Source organism: Toxorhynchites rutilus, chromosome 1, assembly GCF_029784135.1.
Source record: "Toxorhynchites rutilus septentrionalis strain SRP chromosome 1, ASM2978413v1, whole genome shotgun sequence".
NCBI classification, from domain to species: domain Eukaryota; kingdom Metazoa; phylum Arthropoda; class Insecta; order Diptera; family Culicidae; genus Toxorhynchites; species Toxorhynchites rutilus.
This window is the reverse complement of record NC_073744.1, coordinates 16135286-16155274: the sequence shown is the minus strand read 5'-3', so window position 1 is coordinate 16155274 and position 19989 is coordinate 16135286. Positions and strand designations below refer to the sequence as shown.

The window sequence follows — 19989 nt, the reverse complement described above, 5'->3', positions numbered from 1 at the left end:
AATGTGCAAATGCGGGCAGTCAAAAGGTCCAATGTAACATTTTTCGCTCCTAGTCTTCAACTTTAATCTCAAATCACAGAACAACAGTTACGATTGGTTTTTCAGAGTTATTCTTGACTGCTAGTGGTGAAAGTAGCGATAGAGATCGATACCTTTCAATACAATTCGCAGATTAATGTTCGGGTCTTCAACTTCGTTTTTCTCGAGTTGACGAAAATGTTACATTGGACCTTTTCAAAAGTTACGCGAGATTTATTCCTTTTAAGAAATTTGCGAAAAATCAGAAAACTTTTTCCGTTTTGATAAATTGTGTTTGCATGAAATTGCAGTGTACATAATAGCTAATTTTAGATAATTTAATGTATTTTTTTAGTGGGATGTTAATTGAAATGACAGGTTGTTTCAAACGAAATTATGATCACAAATTGAATTGAATATTCAAAACTTTCATGTACAAAGTTTCAAAAAATCGAAGGGTCACGTTATTTATTTCATTTGTATTTTTTTTCAATTGGTGATTTTCTTTGGATTTTACAGTTTTGTATTTTTTTGATTTAAATGTTTTTTTTTAATTTTTCGATTGTAATTTTTTTTCGGTTTCTCAACTCTTGTTATTACCAATTTTTCGATTATTATAAAGTAATTTTAAATAATTTTTTTAGTTTCCAAATTTTACGATTTTTGTTTTTTTCTTCTAATTTTTATTTTTCATAAATCATTCTCGAATTTTAATGTTTTTATATTATACAGTGCAGACTCTGTTGTATACAGTCATTGATTTCTATATAATCAAGTCAAAAACATGTTTTTATTCGTTTTTTATACATATATTTTTCGTTTTTTGATTATAAAAGATGAATTTAATTTTTTATTCATCCCCTTAAAGTTACAAAATACTTTCTCATATAAAAAATCCAAATTCTTTCGGGAGGTGATAGAGGATCATGTTTGGTGGTACGAATATGTTTGAATTCCAACAATGAGAGAGTTATTGAACATTTTCTCTGTTTCGTAATTTAAGCTTTCATAATGTTTCTGTTTGTTTTTTTTAGATATCCATTCTTTTCCATTTTCAATTTTTGGATTTCAAAATTTTTTGTTTATTTTGATTATTTTTGTTTTATTTTTAAATTTCTGAGTTTTCATATTTTTCGATTTCCATTTTCTTTATTTTTCTATTTTTTCTATTCGAAAGTATTTTTTATTTACAATTTTTGCGATTTTCTAATTACAGGGCGGACTCGATTATATATAGTCTCCGATTTCTTTTCACCTTATATAATCAAATCCTGTATATAATCGAGCCAAAAAAAAATTTGTTTTATACATATATTTTTCGATTTTTGAATACAAAAGAAGAATTTATTTTTTGAAAGGCATAAAGTACCTTTCTCATAAAAAAATGCGAATTCTTTCAGACGGTGATGGAGGATCATATTTGATGAAAAAAATCCTTCTACTCATATGATATGTTCAAGTTCCAATAATCACAGAGTTATTGATCTTTTTCTCTGTTTCGGGCTCTGTTTGCCGTAAACTGGCTCAAACTCAAAAATTACGCTACGTAGGACAATTCTGTTGATGCCATTTGAAAGATGAGTTGAGTTGTGGAACTTTCAAATTAGTGGATTAGAGTAACATTTTAGAAGTGAAAAACTTATAAGTTGGTGGTTTTTAAGGTGTTATTTTTAATTTTAAATTTAAAATACCATTATCGATAAGTTGTGGGCAATCATCATAATGATTAATTGTATGCATACAGCCTGAATCGCCACAATGGATAGAATAAAAATAGGTTATTCAGTGTGTCTGAACCTTGCAAATCTGCATCGATATTCGACGAGAGTTTTCAAGAGTCTAGTGATTTCGAGCATCGGGAACCGAGATGGCCAGCTTACATGCAGTAGAATTTCAAGAGAATCTGAAGTGTACCAGAATGTACCACCACTGGATTATATACCCTTCCTCCAATTGCCCCTCAGCATCCTTCGTTCCTCCGAACCAAATCCCATTATTCGCACATCAAACGATATAATTATAAGTGGAAAATTTGCCCTATCTCCCTCCACTTCGGTCAGAAACACATACACAAAACCATAAGTTCATTGAATTTAGTTGTGAAGTACAGAAAAAAAAGTACTTCACCTAATTAACTCTGCCCCTCTCTCTCACCAGAACATGGTTTTTAACGGTGCGGTTTAACCAAAAGCAAAAATTAAAGGAAACTCAAGCGAGCACGAGCCTTCGGGTCGCTAGCGTCAGAGAACACGATGACGAACGATACTGACGCTTCGTTTGGAGCGTTTGGAGCCTTGCATAAAGTGGTTATTTTTTCCTTACATATCCGATCCTCACCCTCCTGCTTGCACGCCGATCATGGGGCTAGTGTTCTTAGATACAGGTTGAACGCGCGGGATGGAAAAGGGAAAATCGCATCAGAGTGGTCTTTTCATATTGTACCGGGTAGGTTTATTCATTATTTTTTCCGCCAGCGCGCGCCTGTTGAGCGGAATTTGAGAGATTGGATGCCGCCGGTTGGAAACTATAAAGGATTTTATCGCGTTAGCTGGGTTTCCGTTTTTCCCTCCACCAGAGCTCGGACCACGGTATCACAATGGCGAGCGAAAAAGCGAATGTGTGAGCACAGAAAATGAAAATGTTTTTATGAAATGCAAAAAAAAGAGGGAAGGAAGGCGAAGGCATGCAAGAAAGATGGGAAAACACTGGAGGTGTTCACTAATCAAGAAGCCTTTTGTAGTTCTGGCCACGAGATGTAGAGAGATAGGTACTAAAGTTTGAGCAATAAGACGAAACCTCGGGTGTTGTGAAGAATGCGGATGAGGAGTTGAGCTACGTCGTTTTTGCGCTTCCAGCTTCCCTCTTCAGCTGTAAATTTTTTTTTTTGCTCTCAATCGTAGAGTTGGGACAGAGCTTTTAGGAAAATTAAAAATTACTCTTCGTAAAGATTCCCCGGATGGATGCTCTAGGATGGACCGGTGGTGAAAGATGCGAAACGTGCTGTTAGATACAAGATAGATGAAAATCGAAATTTTCCAAGTCAATAGCTGTGGTTTACGACAATCTTCGAGGTTTGGGTGTGTGAGGCGATGTGTGTGTGATAAAAGTTTCCAATGTAAGGCAACAGATTTTCGTGTCGAAAGGCAAAAGAGTGTGCGGCTCTTATGAAGTATAGAGCCGATAATGATAAATAACGTGAGATGCATGAATCAAGCGAAACTAATCTGCTAGAGTGGGTGTTTAGATCATCAAGAGCAGCGAAAGAATGGTGGAGAAAAAGTTTGGGGCAAGGAAAGAGTTCAGTATGGAAATTGCCAGCACTTACCTCAGCTCGACTTCTGGTTATCGGTGTTTCACTGGAATGAAAAAGAAGAGAAATGGGTTAGAGATCGAATGTTGTTCATCAAAAATGTATAAAATACTGGCTATGAGTCAAGAACATCTGAAAATATTAACGGGGGACCCCGGTCTGGAAAATAAAAAAAATCGAATTTTTGTTTTTTGCATTTTTAGGAAGCTTATGCCCTCAGAAATGTTGTCCTAAAAGGATTTTCATATATTCGATTTCGTTGGAAAGTTAAAGCCAAAAGTATGAAGTCACCTCAAAGGACATAGTATTGCTGTAAGAATTTTTAAACGCACTTTTCTCGAAACCATGTTTTTTTTTCAACTGATGGTATCGATATCTCAGGATCTACTCGACCGATTTGGCTGAAATTTTTTATCAGCCTGTAAAAATGGATTATCTAAAGCGTCATTTTTTCGTTTTCTAAGGAGCTTCTAAACCGCGATTTTTTGTGAAAAATTACTCATTTTTAACAAAAAATGGCCGCTATTTTGGCAATTTTTCAAATTGTGGAAAATGGAAAATACATATTCAAATATATTTGAAACAATAACCAAATGCCCGAACACTTCACTTTATTCCTAACATCCGAAAAAAATCACGAAAATTCATTATTTTTCGACCTTTCAGACAGGGGTCCCCCTTTAATAGAATGTTTATGCAATTTATTGTGTTCGAGTCGATATTTGTTTACTCAATTAATCAGTAAACGAAAAAAAACCACATTTGCATTGAATGATATATTTGAAAAATTGTTAAAAATTGTTCAAAATGGTTTTCAGTCATCATACCTTTTTTTTATACAGCCATTCCAGGCTAAACCGATATAGTGGTTCTCAGATTTTCGTGAAAAGATGTTATTTTGTTTCTTATCACAAAAAATGAGACCCGTATTTTTCTTATTTTTTATTAGGGGGCCCATTTCCATTTTAGTGTGGCTCGACAAATATTTTTTTTTCACTTTTTCCAAAAATGCCCTTGATTATGATTGACATATCAAATGAAAGCCAATTGGCTAGTATTTTTCGGAAAAAATATTGATTGTATTTGTTTATTTTTATCGCTAGAAGGCGCTATATTTTTTATATTTTTTTCTTGCAAACTGAGGATTTTTTACAAAACATATCTCGATATCAGAGATTTTTTTTTTCGTTTTTGAGATATGATCAAAGTTAACCGGTGGTCCAAAAAATAAACTTTTTCCACTTTTTTCCAAAAATAACTTTTTTTCAAAAATTCATAACTTCTAGACTACTCGACCTGTTCAGATGATCGACATATAAAATTATAGCCAATTAGCTCATCTTCCTCGGGAAAATATTACACTTGCAAAAAAATGGATTTTGTTTTTGTATAATAATTATTGATTATATTTGTTTTTTTGCTGTTTACATGACTTTGGACTAGAGGGCGCTATATGTTACATATTTTTTCTTGAAAGCTGAAGTTCCTTCACATAACATATCCAACAATCAGAAAGGCATTATTTTTGTTTGTTTTTGGTGATTTTTCAAAGTTTACCGATGGTCCGAATAATCATTTTTCCCTTTTTACACCAGAAAATTTCATAACTTTTGAACTACTGTACCGATTCAGATGATACACATATCAAATTAAACCCTATGAGATATTCTTTTTAAAAAAAATGTTAAACTTGCGAAAAAAAGAATTTTGTTCTCCTAATTATTATTTGTATTCGTTTTTTTTATACAGTAACGATTATATCACACTTCACAAAAAAAACTTCGCGTGATATAATGGAAACGTGATATATTCGAAACAGGCTTTTTTGTAATAAAAAAAAAAGTTTATCTCTGTTTCTAGTTATTTAACTTTCTAGTGTTTCTAGTTGTTTAAACACGTTTTCCTCTGAGATTTGCAAAATATATATAAAAACATTTATAACATTATTAATGACATGAGCTGTAATCTAGGGTAAGTGTACCAATTACGGAGGACATATGTCACCAATTTGCAGAAATTGGAGAATAAATACGCTATTTGAGTTCAAAAGTATATAAAAGTATACTTTTTCTAGCAGTTTGAACTCTGTTTCTGAAGATTCTCACTGCTATTTCGATGATTAATTGACTAAATTGTATAAAAACATGTTCGAAAATGTCAGATTTAATTTTCAACAGAGTGGATCAACAAATATGCTTCGGTCGGACACGCATATGCCATTTCCCAACACTATTGAGCGTTTAAAAGCGCCCTTTTATATACAATTTCACAGCGTGAAAACGTGAGTTACAACAATAATAGCATAACAATCATAACATAACAACGTACAGCCATAATAGGAACATAGCAGATCTGCTTTTTAGCATTGCAGCGATTTCCTACAACCATAATAGGAATAAGGCAGCTTTCGATATTGCGATAATTGGCACGTAGATGTAAAATTGTACCAGTTATGGTAAAACGAAAATACATGTTTATTTCGATGAAATAGCATAAATTTTGGTTTCACGTTTTGTATCTAGATAGTAATAGTAATAGTAATAGTAATAGTAATAGTAATAGTAATAGTAATAGTAATAGTAATAGTAATAGTAATAGTAATAGTAATAGTAATAGTAATAGTAATAGTAATAGTAATAGTAATAGTAATAGTAATAGTAATAGTAATAGTAATAGTAATAGTAATAGTAATAGTAATAGTAATAGTAATAGTAATAGTAATAGTAATAGTAATAGTAATAGTAATAGTAATAGTAATAGTAATAGTAATCACAAGCTTCGCCAGGAACACCGGCTGAGTGTATTCTATGGTTTACCTTCCCTACTAACACATTCCTAAATTCCCGAGACATGTATGAGAGGTCGTAGAGTTCTGCATTTCTCTTAAGTAAATGTTGAACTAACATTCCTTCCCTTTCCTTATCAGTTGCAAGGACGTGTCTAGGACAATTCTTTAGTGTTGGAGGAAGCATGTCTTCATCTAAGAGGTATTACCAATCATCAGCAACGGATGGAGGCTAGTTTTTAAGGTAACGGTTCTGAATTCGTACCACCTACGATATTGTGCAACTTGCTCAATACTGATGCTAATGGTAATGCTAATTTTGACCGCATATTCCTTAGCAAAATGCTAAGAAGCAAGCATCAATGAGACACAATATATTCAAACTAAACTTTTCAACAAAACAATGTTTTGCATGGAATCAAGTACGACGAAGAAATTTCTGATGTTTAAAAATTTATTAGAGCCTTTAAAAATAAGATGTTTCCTTAACTTATAAAAAACTCGTATTACCATAATAGGTACTATGACGATGATAGGTACTTCTACCCTATATCAATAAAAATGTAAGGCCAGATGTGTTGCTAAGCGTGGAACCCGAAGAAGGAATCGTCCGATTTGAGCCATCTCTATTTTGATGTATTCATCTCTGCCCGTAGATCAATGTTATGAAGAGAAAAACCGGAAAATTTTCGGAAAACTCTGAAGGAATGTCGAAAAATTCGGAAAATTGATTTCCCATGTTTTAAAATTACATCATGATAAGCGTTGTCGGTCCATTCGATGTTTGCGCTATTGAAATTGATCTTTGTTTGGATGTGGAAATGGATTTTCAGATGAAATGCCGCACTCTTATATATCTTCTATATCTATATAAATAAAAAAAATCGTAGACTACGTGAATCACTAGGGGTGGTTTAATACTTAAAAATATTTTTTTCTGCTTGATTCTCATTTTTTGTTCAATAACTCAACGACGAATTGAAATTTTCATATTATTTCTTTTATTTCAAAAAACGTGATATAAACGAAATATTTTCAGTGATAAAATCGGGAATGATATAAACGAGACGTGATAAAAACGCCCAGTGATATAATCGAGACGTCAATGTAGTTTACTGGGTTAAAGATAGAGAGCGCTCAATTTTTTAATATTTTTTCATGAAAGCAAAGATTTTTTTACATAACATATCAAGAAATCAGAGAGGTGTTTCCTTTCGTTTTTGAGTTATTATTTTATAGTTATTATATTTCATGAAGGAGATTTCAGGAGTTCAGGAGATTTGGGCTGCAGAAGGAACTCTTGCGTTTTATACGTCATAAAAGCTTCAAATACATGGATTGTTTCCGGAACTTTTGCCAGAGGCGATGCTTGACCAAATGAGTTCAATCAAAAATGGTGTGTGTGTTTTCTATCGTTTCCATCGGCTTCGTTTAGCAGAAAACTTTGAACCTCAAATATCATTTTTACCTACAGCAGCGCATTAGTAGTAGTGATCGCTTCATACAGAGCTGACTACGTTTGTCCTGTCACACTTAAAAATTGCAGAAAAGTGTTTGAATGACGGCGAGTTCAGATGAATGATTTGAACCCGGTAGTCTCAATTGCTTATCAGATTACATTGTTCACGGTGCACAAGTTTCACCCAAACAGAAAAGAAAATAAGGATGTTCGGGATAATATGGTATCCCTAGACATGGAACCTGCCTTAACGTAGATTACACAGATATTTTCCTTCGAAGCAACACGACATGATAATCCAATCACTCTGCATAGTTGATGCGTCAAAAAGTGTCATTCGGTGCGAATCTCCGTTCATCACATGATCACTGATTAGAGCTAGACGGGAATGAAAACCACAAATGGAATTCATTTTATACCCCGGAACCCGATGTGGAGGCGAAGCCTAAGTTAATATTGCAATTAAATTTTTTTCGACAAGCTCTGCACTGAGCTTGCCTTGTGCATATTCTGAGAATGCATTTCATAGATTCAAATAATGTTTGTTGCTATGCTAGTTGCTCGTATTGGTCGGCACAGCCTGAAGGGCACAGAATGAACTTACCATTTTTCAATTGTTTGCTTGAATACCAAAGACCAAATGGCTTTAAACCAATCCAGATCTCAGGCGGACGGCAGCAGTTTGCGTCCGATGACCCACAACGGTGGTCGGGAACGTGCTCGACACATTTCTTAGATTATTCATGTTATTTTACGTGTAGATTTGCATTCCAAATCCCGACATTGTACCGGGTTCAGGTACCGGTATCCCCTGATATACTTTGGCACATGCTCGCCCATAATCCTGCGAGATGTGATAACGAGATTCCGATGTGTTTTGCTCTATTTCTTTTCGCTGCTAGAAAACTGGACGCATCACAATCGACACAGCAGAACAACAATGATTGTATTTGCATTTTTTTCCACTACCTTGTTCATGATGGCGAGAGTCTTTGTATGCTTTCTCTGCAAACCCCCGTCGCATATTTCGCAAATGGAAAGAAAATATTGAAAATAGATGAAATATTTATGAAATGTACTTTTTATTCGATTTCTGTTCTGCTTCCCGAATCCATCACAGACACACATACATGCTACTATCGGAAACATCTCTAAAAAGCTTCGTTTCTCTGCAATGAGTGCGGAAAGCGGGGGATATTTTTCATCCTGCCTCGCTCACATTTCCTTCATTTAATTTATGTGGACCAAATCTTTGCGCTACAATTCAAATTCGCGGCCCTGGCCATCCGTTGTTGCTTTGTGTTATCTCGTCGTAAGTTGTCCCTAATCTCGTTTCGGCTGCTTCGGAATGCATCGTAAAACTGGTAGGCTAATATCCGGCTTGAGTAATGGGTACCATTTTCAGGATGAACGCCAAAACGGAATGTTAGCCGAAATATGGTATCTTTCGGACAGTCGAAACAACATATAATGGTAAGCGAGGAGAGCCCAAGGACAACAACATGTACGCACTTGTATACGTGCGAACTTTGTATGGTGATTGTAATTTATGCATGATGGAGAATTCATCCCGATTCGGGGTACCCTTGGAAAAGGTTAGCGGAGTGAAGCCATTATTTTTATTTCAAGGAAATAAAAAGAGAATGAACGGGAGATTATTTATATGGTACCGAAATACTGAGTACTCTCAACGTTCGTCATCGCTAATTTATTGGTAAAAACAATTCGTCATTTCTACACCCAAACTAAACTAGCGTTGCCAGGAAACATTTAATCTTGGGCAGAAAAAATGCCTTTCGTGTCCTGAAGCGTCAAATGAGCAAATAAAATCATCTGTCCCGAAAGCTTTAAAATGTAAAGGCGTGATAATATTATACCTCATTATAAAATGAAGTTGGAAAATGTTTTCTAAGAGTAAAAAGGAGAGCTTAACGTAAATGTATATATATATATATCTCCGTCTGGCCCGTGTATTCGGCGAAATACGCGGAAAGGTTTAATGCGCTCGTTTCGCTCGCTCATTTGATCTTATATTGCAATACCATACATATTATACAAATGCTATACCACTATTTGAGAGTCATGACATTTTCTGTTATTTTTAGGCTCATTTAATGTAATAAATCGGGATGACAAAACATGTGCTAAAAATTAGTTTTGGGTGCAGGAAGTTTATTTTTGGGTGAATCTGATGGCATTCGAGTCCAGATGACTATATTTAGATTTATTTTTATTTATTATTAATTAATCCTACTTTTTCTACTGAACACAAGCTATATACATCAAATATCGTGTAAGTTTTTCAAGTGTCTGTCTCTGTGCCAACAAACAACAATCGCTACCGACAGAACTGCTGCCCAGGATCACAATCCTCTCCGGTCTACGTCGCATCAAGCAGGATTATCTCTCATGATTTCAAATTTTGCCTTAGAAGTCAAAGCAAAATTTTACGGCCGATTTATGAATCATTTATATGCGCTATACATATGCTAGACGAAACTTCGGCGACCAAGATCAAAGGTTTTCCCTAGCTTTTGGCTCCATCGGTGTGTGTGCCGTTGTGTTTGGGATGGCCTGCGGTGTTCGATGGAACGACAAAAGGCTTATCGTAAACACGTGCCCCTAAAGCGTCCCTCCCACTCCCACACTCCATCTCGCTCTTCCTCGCTAGAATGAATATGGAATCGATCAAAAAGGTGCAAGTTAATGTTTTATTATATGAGTTGGGCAGGGGGCGGAAGTTATCACTGATTGATAACCGACGGTAGGAACAGTAACAGGCTTTTCGGCACGCTGCCGGTGGAAAGGAAGTAGGTAAATCAGGATTTTACAATAAGCCACAAGTGTGTATGTATGTGCTTCGCAAAATTTGATATATCTCCCCGCCGCATCAAAACAACACTGCCGAGATAGAATAACTTTTCGGTGTTTTCCTGCTCTTCTACGATGATGAAAAGGATTTTGTTGCCCGGAAAAAAATAATAACAACAGCAGGGGAAAGGAATTACTGTTGCTCTCGTACGAAACATGGCATACACCAACGAATACACATTCTGCGGGGGACGGCTTAACAGAGAAGCTTCGAATCAAACATTTGAAAAAACGGGAGGCAAAGTAAAAAGAACAAGAAAAAGGATCTGTTGGAAAAATAGAACGTGCTAAAGTTTTTTTTCCCGACCATTTACCAGAACCAGAGGGCTGCTGAAAGTTTATCAAAATAGGAACAAATGAAATAACAATGGAAACCGGAGAACTTGTTGCTTTGCAAGCGAAAGTAAATACATGCGGATTGAAGGTGGAATTTGTGCCCCGCGCTGAAGGCTTGCTCTGTTACACAACTGAGAAATTAATTTATTTCCCCTAAATAATTAATTAGGCACTCGGATTGTTCCTAGAAGGAGGACGTGTATCGTTTCAAAGCTTTTGGTTAATTTTTGACGAATGAGGCTTGTTATTAATGTATAATATCCGAAACAATAATTTCTTTTCCGGTGTTATTATTTTACTTCCTAAAATCTCCGCTCTTCACGAAGTTTCATTGGGACACAATAACTGTCAACTGTAAATCGCTAGGAACACAACCAATATTTGAAACCAAAAAATCGTGAACGGCAATTTTAAGAAATCTTTCGAATTCTGAACAAGAGAAAAATTGCATCCGTGCTGTGAAAAAAAAGCCAGCTTTTTTCTTCCATTTCTTCTCTGGCATGAAAGAGTCTTTACCTAATCCATCCGAGATATTTCTCTCCCGATGACGTATAATATTGATCAAGTTTTGCAAGTATCAGTCCTGTTCGCTTGTATTTTCAGCCAAGGTTTGCTCTGCAGGTGCAATCCGCTCCTGCCATACAAATGAAACACAAATTTCTGTATTATTCGAGAATTTATCAAGCAAACGGAACCAAATTTGGCATTTGGAGGTTTTGGGGTGCAATAAATGTTTCTAAGGGGGGCTGCTATTCAAATGAAACACAAATTTCTATATTACTCGAGAACTAATCAAGAAAACGAAACCAAACTAGGCATATAGATGTTTAGAGGGGCTATAAACGTTTCTATGATGAGTAGACACTCCTCCACCCTCTCTAAGGGGGGGCTGCCATACAAATGAAACACAAATTTCCGCACAATTTAATAAATAAATTCCTGCATAACTCAAGAACTAATCAAGAAAATGGAATGAAACTGGGCATATAGAGGTTTTACGGATCGATAAACGATTCTATAGTGGCTCGACACTCCTCCCCCTCTCTAAGGGGAGGCTGCCATACCAATGAAACACAAATTTCTGCATAACTCGAGAACAAATCAAGCAAATCGAGCCGAATTTGGCATGTGGAGGTCTCTATGGTGAATCAACACTCCTCTTCTCTCCCTAAGGGGGAGGGGGGCTAAAATAACAGATGAAGCATAAATTTCTGCATAACTGAAGAACTAATCAAACAAATGGAACCAATTTCGGTATATGGATCCCCGCATTACTCGAGAAACAATCACGCAAAAGGAACCAAATTTGACATGTGAGGTTTTGAAACACAAACTTCTTTATAACTCGAGAACTAATCAAGCAAATGGAACCAAATTTGGGATGTTAGGGTTTTTGGGTACGAGAAATGTTTCTATGGTGGTATGACACCACTCCCTCCTCTGGAATGGAGGGTGGTCCCATAAAAATAATACACATATTCCAATCAAACATATTCCAACCAAACAAGACAATTGAAAATTTTCGGAAAACTCTGAAGAAAAGGGGAAAATCTGCGAAAATTCAATTCCCATGTGTTCTACAATTTCATAGTGACCAGCGTTGTTAGTCCATTTGATGTTTGCGCTAACGAAATTGATCTTTGTTCGAAAGTGGAAATGGATTTTAAAGTGATAAATCTCACTCCTTCTTCTTCTATCTATATAAATAAAAATGGATCGCCGAATGTGTTGATAAGAAAAAAACTCAAGAAGGGAATTGTCCGATTTAGGGCTGTCGTTATTCTATCATTTTTTCTGTATCAAACATTTATCCCATGTAACGGAGAAACGAAATGAAATGTTATTTGCTAAATCTTGAACGAAAATTGTATCTGAAAATAATCTGATATTATAATGACGAGTTTTGGTAGAAGTACTAGGAATTTTATAATAAAAAGTAATTTTAAAGGGTAGATTAGGGACTGTCCACATACCACGTGGACAACTTTAGGGGCAGTAGGGGGTAAGAAAATGTCCACACTTGTCTACGGTGAGGGGCGATGGGCTACAGACTTAATCCACGTGGACAGGAAGAACAAATATATCTTTTAAATACAATCACCTATACATTCAAAATTAAATAAAATCTGTTACATTTTTAAGAATTTCAAAACTCTCCGTATTTATCAATAAACAAATTGAGCCGTCTGAGAGTGCGGCCCAATCAAACGGTCATATTTTTTTCTCATATCATTGAACTTTTCTATATCTATATGTTCTAAAAATATCTCATGTAAACTTCCTTTGATCGAACTTTCATAGTTAAGGAGTATGCATAGATGCCCATAACCCAAAACTATCAAAATTAAACGATTCCAAGGGATTGAGATTGAGATTTTATGGTATGCGTAGTTGGTTTTTCATGAGATATAACTTTCTATACATGTTGTTTCATATCGAGAATAGTTAGTATAAATGTCTGTATAGTTCTTCAAACAGAATTGCGGGTAAAATGAATGCAGGTGTAAAATATTCAAATTTATGGAACCAAGTATCTTTTAGGAACTGAATTTATTGAATATCAATGTGATTTTGATACGTATAAATGTTGTTATACAGAAAGGTTTATCCTAAAGAATATCGTGGTTTTCATTATTCAATTATTTATAACATTGATGTTCAGTAAATTTAATTTCAAAATGAAGTGTTCGGAATCTGAGTCTGTTTGGAATATAAGGCAACACGGTACAGCGTTCCGAAATCACTTAAAAACCCTTCGACCCTTTACTCCTCAATCCTTTGTTAAATGTTAAATGTTAAATGTATAGAGATATCAGTGCATGCTTCCTACTTTATCTTTTCTTTCCTTGCAATTATTTTTTTATCAATAATAAATAATTTATTTTTTTAAATGGTTTTATTAATAAAAAATAATCTATGTATGAAAAATTGTTCTGTTCGTTTGTGTGTGCTCGAAAAGTTCTATACTAATGGGGCTCATATACAAAATATACAACACACTTCAAGGATTGTTTTTGCTACTGCCAACACCTCAGGAAGCTTTATAATTTCCAGATGGAATAAGCACACTTCTGAAATAAAGCTGTGAACGTAGATGTACTTTCTAGTATTGAATATGAGGGGCTTAGAATGAAAGGGGTGTAAGTGATTTGATCGATTTCTCTACATCGACTCTCTCTTTTGGTCATAACTCAGCTGCAAATTCATTCCCAGCTGTATTTGACAATCTTGAAGAAAGGTCAGAACCTCATCTATCGAATGGTATAGCAAACTCATATTGGAACGATTTTGCAGCTGAGTTATTACCTAAAGAAAAAGTTGATGAAGAGAAATCGATCAAGTCCCTTACACCCCTTGCATTCTAAGCCTCTCACATGTATTTTATGTGAGGGACTTAGCACATAAAAACATCACTTTCGCTCACAATTTTTCATCACTTGCCCAACAAAAAATCGAGTTACTCTATCATATAGAACACATATTTGGTACAAGAAAGTTAATTTTCATTCATTTATATTTTGGAAATGTGTTTATACCACCGGCAAATCCATCGGAATTTTCGAATCAAATTAAAGCTCTCTAACCGCTCTACAATCCGTTTTTTGACACCCAACACCTATTTTTTTAGTTTCGCTGCAATATCATTTTAAGCAATACCTGGTGAACCTTCAACTAGAATCACAATAGACAATTAACTTTCACATTAACGTTGAAATATTACATTTTCGCTTGAGACAAGTAATATTTTAAATATAAAAAAAATATTTTCAACTGTATATAATCGAGTCTAAAATTGTATATAATAGAATCATAAATAATCGAAGTCTGTGTATAATCGAGTTCGACCTGTATTTAATTGTGCTTTTAGGCCAATTGAATCAAACCTCCATAATAAACCCAAAGCCAACTCAAAAATCTTTCACCGAAAACAGCTACGATTTTCAGCAATCATATACCCAAATAGATTTTTAAGCTCATGTTTTGTCATCCCGAAATGAGCCTAAAAATAACAGAAAATGTCATGACTCTTAAATACTGGTAAGCAGTTGTATAATACATATGGTTCAGCAATATAAGATTAATACGAGCGAGCGAAACAAGAGATAAATAAGCTTCCCGCATACTTTGTCACATACACGACCCATACCAAGATAGATATAACTCTCCTTTATACTCGCTTTCCAATTTCATTTTATAATCAAGTGCAATATTATCACGCATTTACTGAACAGCATAATTAGTTATGTGGATAGCGTGGTTGTGTAAAACTGCCTGCCAGCCGGCCTTGGTTCGATCCCCGTTGACGTCGTTTGAACTTTTTTTGGGTGCAGTCCCAAAAAAGATGAAAAAAGGAAAAAAGAAAGAGATGTCTGCTTTCATACATACAAACATTTTAAAGCGTTGGGGGACAGATGATTTTATTTGCCCATTTGACGCTTCGAGACACGGAAAGGCATGGTTTCTGCCGAAAATGAAATGTTTTCTGGCACCGCTAGTTTAGGTGTAGAAAGAAAAAAAAATCTAGAAAATTTTACATGTGATAATTGTATAACATACAGTGATAGACATTCGTTTAGCCGCACTTGAAGAAACATGAAACACTTACAAAACAACTAGGAATGTTCTTTTTATCGGAATACTTATTTGCTGTAGTGATAGTATACTTAAGTCACTTTTATTGAGAGGACGTGCGTCACAATCACACACACACAAGGCGGCATCGGTGGATATAAACATTCAAACGTCGTTTTTTCCCGAAACATACGTTCAGCCGCAGGGCATAAAAATCGAGTTTTCGCATAAACACCAAGCCTTTATCTGTGTTTTTTGAAAAAAATACTTGGGAATGTTCAATTTACAAGATAAATATTAGATGTGCGACGAAAGAAGTTGGTCAGATTAGTGATTTACGTAGAATTTAAAGGAATGGCGGAAGGTATTCTATTGACGGAAGAGGGGCGGAGAATAATAAAGATATTCAGTGAACAAAAGTTTTCTAATCGCTCGATCGTAACAAAAATTGGTCTATCTGAGAAAGTGGTACGGAGTTTCTTTAAATAGTGCCAGAAATATGGGATATAACGACCAACAAATGGGAACACCAAAGTATTATTTTTCCCATTGGACACCGAGTGAAAGTAATCGCACAAACACGTGCGCCCACGACGAGAATCAATTATGGTCTCATTAATCTTTTGCCACAATGTCTCCGTGGTTGGACTGCGCGTTTCTTCCCTTCGCGTCATGTCCGAATCACGCGCATCTTCGTTGGCCATTTCGGTCCCAGTTAGCCGGGTCAAAAGGCACCGCCACAGGAATTCTATGCGATCTCATCAATAATTCTGTATACTCCCTCCGCTTACTCGTTCTCTACGGGTGTAGGTATACATTTCCTTCCTTCAGAGGGGCCATAAATTTTAATGCTCCACGATGCACGACGGCTTCGACGGCTTGAACCGGAATACATGAGCCAACCCCCCACCCGCATCCCCTCCTTTCGTTATCATTTCTCGGTCGACAGTGCTTGATAAAGATCTATTGCTCCTCATTTGCAGAACGAGGTGGGAGGCGCGGCAGGGGTGGGAAATAACTCGTTTGTTTGTAACTATTTGTTGCTTATCGCATGAAAGGAATCCGGTGGCCCAGTGGAGGAACCTGTTGCTCTGCGAGGCGTACTCCAGGGCGTATTGTACACAGGGCGTATTGAGCTGCGTTCGATTTGATATCCGATGTTCGTAACATCCTCCGGGGAGGGGAGAAACAATACAATACGGAGTCCACCAATATCGATTACCGCCCAGGCGCTCCGAATCCCATCTTCCCTCGCCGCCTAAATGGCCATTTGCTACGCGGACCCACGTGACAGCGGATAATTATTGGTAATCTAATTCGATTGCCTCTATATGCGTTTGAATGTAGCAAAAAGTAGGCAGAAGACTTTTTACGCGCTTCGAGCTTCCGAAGCCAATTTGTCCACTGGCAGAGCACAGAGCGGCGTTTGCCGTCGCCCTCCTCCTCCCAGAGTGGCTGTAACAAACTGGGAACCAGGTGGGTTAATTTTATAAAGATTTATTGTTATTCATTCCAATCGTGATAGGCTTTTCCCATTTCCCGAGATTGTTCGCCCCGTGGCAGCAGCAGAGAAAGGAGAACACAATCGAGCGTGTGCTTCAGCGCTAAGCTAGGACTCGTACAAATTATTCCATCGATATAATTGGTGTTAATTTGCGGTTTTTGTCCACTCATGGCCAGGCTCCCGATCCCGATCAGGCTATATGTCCTCGCGAAGGGAGAGATTAAGCCCCAATTCCACTCTGCTCTGATGGTGTGTCCGGCAGATGGCTAAGCGTTGGCGCGCTTTGCTCTGTGACACCGGCAAAATATAAGTCCCGGCAATCTTTTGAATTTTTTATCAATACACATTTGCTGCACCGTGGTGCAGATCTCGCGCAGTGGACGCGAACCACCCCCATAACGTGCATTTGTCGCAATCAAAGGAAAGTGTGAACTGAATACTGGCCGCGGTACTCTGTGTAGGCTACGGCGGACATAATCCGGTGGCTCGAGTGAAAGTTTTTGATGAAAGGGACGCTTTTGGGAAAAGACAGGGAAAAGCTGGGATAAGTCTTGAATAGTCGATGAATTACGTTCTGGCTTAGGGTACTGAGTTGCTGTTAAGTGGCAGAGTATTTCACAATGTTTTAATTTATTCAATCCATAATGCCAATGATTTCCTAAAACAGATTGGTTATTATGAAGAAGATTTATATATTAGAGTGGCCGCGAAAATTGTCAAAAACCGATCATGTACATTTTGTTCATTGGCCCAAAAAAATGACCTGTGCATAATTTCAGCTCAATTGGACATGCTCTACGGGTGCATCAAAACGCTTAAAGTTTAGATTTTTTGACCCCCGAAAATCTTCCAAGAGTACATGAAGTCGGGGTTTCCAAAAAAAATATTTCGAAGCCAAATGTATTCAAATTGCATGAAAAGTCAAGATCTGGTGTTATCTCGAAAACAAATTTTTGACCGGAAAACGACCTTCTGGGACTTGGTCAAAATATTATAACTTTGAGTGCTCTGAGGCCTTTGGTATCGAAAAAAATTTCTATTTTCCTAATTTCGACTCTCTTGGACTCTCTGGGACTTCTACTTTCCAGACAAAAAAAAACAACCGAGGGAGAAAAAGTGAATTTCCGACAAACGAAAATTTTAGAGATGACAGTAAATCTCAACGTTTCATGCAATTTGAAGGCATTTGGTACCAAAAAAAATGTATGCCCCGATTTCATGTATACCATGTACAGAACCGCCCCAATCCACCGAAAGAATTACGACAGCAAAATCCGATTTTTTCTCAAGTGCATTATTTTTGTTCAAGAAGACTGCCTCATTGCCAGAATTTTTGAAAAAAGTTGTTATTGGAAAAAATGGGAAAAAGTTGATTTTTCGATGATTTCTAAAATGGAAATAGGGAGCAAGCCATTTGTCATGCGTAAATGCGAAAACAGAATAGAAACATACGGTATGAGGCATGATGTCGACGCCAACCTCTCTCAGTTTCTATTCTGTTTTCGCATTTTCGCATGACAATTGTCATGACAATTGGTTTGCTTGATAGGGACCCTAATAAAAAAGTAAATAAAGAAATACGGGTCTAATATTTTGCGATATGGAACAAAACTGCCAATTTTTACGAAAATCTAAGAACCATTCTGCCGGTTTGGCGTGGAATGGCTGTATATCAAGGTGCCAATGAATGTATGGGAAAAAATCGACCCAAAAATTTTTCGAGATTACACTAGATCTCGAGGTTTCATGCAAATTTAAGAAATTTGCCATATTTTTTTTCGAAAACCCCGATTTCCTTCACTCCTCTCCCTTGGGTGATTTTTCGATTTTCAAAAAAAAAACTCAAACTTTGACCGCTTTGCCCCACTCTCCCTTAAGTACGACCATTTTCATTGGCACCTACTGTATATAGATGGTAGACAGAAAAATGAAACGAGCAAAATTTTGTCAATGTTCAATTTATTATAGCTTTTTGAAAGCTGCACTCATTTAGATGCAATTGGTTGCATTCTACACGGATATTTTGTATCCAGTTTAATTGGTCTGTTTCCAATGTTGGGATAGCTGGCGAACACCGGAGATGTTCTGGATTTCCAGAAGATATGTTGGAAGTTGTATTTTTCCATTGCCTATATATTTTCTTAACACACTGGATTCTTTTTCACACGATTGATGCGTCCGCACAAAAGACAAATCGCGTAAAAAATCCATTCATTGCCATATCGTGCAATATCGTATGAATAATCGTGTAAAAAATACCTAAAAAGTCACGTAAAAAAAGAATCCAGTGTATGGGATTTCATTCATATTTTTAAGCCTTTTTGAAAACTAAATATAGGGGGATCATTTCCCTCGTTTTTCAGATATTATTTTAAAATATATCAAAATTTTAGAAATGATTCTTTAGCAAAAAAGTTTTGATGGTCCTGAAGATTAAACATTACTTTAGTATTACATGGTTTCATTTATACCCAATAATTTGGAAACGGGGGAGCTTGAATTGCAATATTGCATCACTTCTCAGTGCCCGTAGAATAAACGCTGCATTTTCGAAAGAACAATTCAGTAGAAGTGAAACCGCTGTGTGTGATGTCACCATTAAGAACTCAAAAAATTTATAACGGGCGGAGCTTAAGTTGTAATATTTCCTCTCCACATTGTTCGTAGAACGAACACTGCACATTTGTATTCCAAGTCGATCCACGATTAACACGCGCCTAATTCGCAGAGGTATATAGCATTATGTTTGTCTGTTATTGACAACACGGATTGGTGAACACTGGAATGCACAGAACAAATATATGAGAAAATGGGAAGGTTTTCAATTTTCGTAAATTCGAACCATTCACGGATAAGGGGATTGTAAAAAATAACATATCAATAATATATAGCAGCCCAGGATAACAGCAAAAATGGTCATGTCAATTTTCAAGAACCGACCATGTACATTTTGTTATTGGCCCAAACAAATGATCTGTCAATCGGCCATGATTTAGGGGTGCCTCAAAACGCCCAAAGTTTTGATTTTTTGATCCTCGAAAATCTTTTAAGGGGGAGGTGGGGACATGAAATTTAGAAAATCGGAAAAAACATTTTCGATGCCAAATGACTTAAAATAAATGAAACGTGGAGAT

The 19989-nt window shown here is 36.2% G+C and overlaps 1 protein-coding gene across 4 annotated transcripts in view; it reads right to left on the bottom strand.

Annotated features, from left to right (window-relative positions):
• Nucleotides 1-19989, bottom strand: part of LOC129775128 (polypyrimidine tract-binding protein 2) — a 658886-nt gene that overhangs the window by 592238 nt on the left and 46659 nt on the right. For all 4 annotated transcript variants that reach the window (XM_055779479.1, XM_055779504.1, XM_055779496.1 and 1 more), the window contains exon 2: nucleotides 3344-3374. The gene's annotated coding sequence lies outside the window, so the exon portion shown is untranslated. The remainder of the gene's footprint in view (nucleotides 1-3343; nucleotides 3375-19989) is intronic.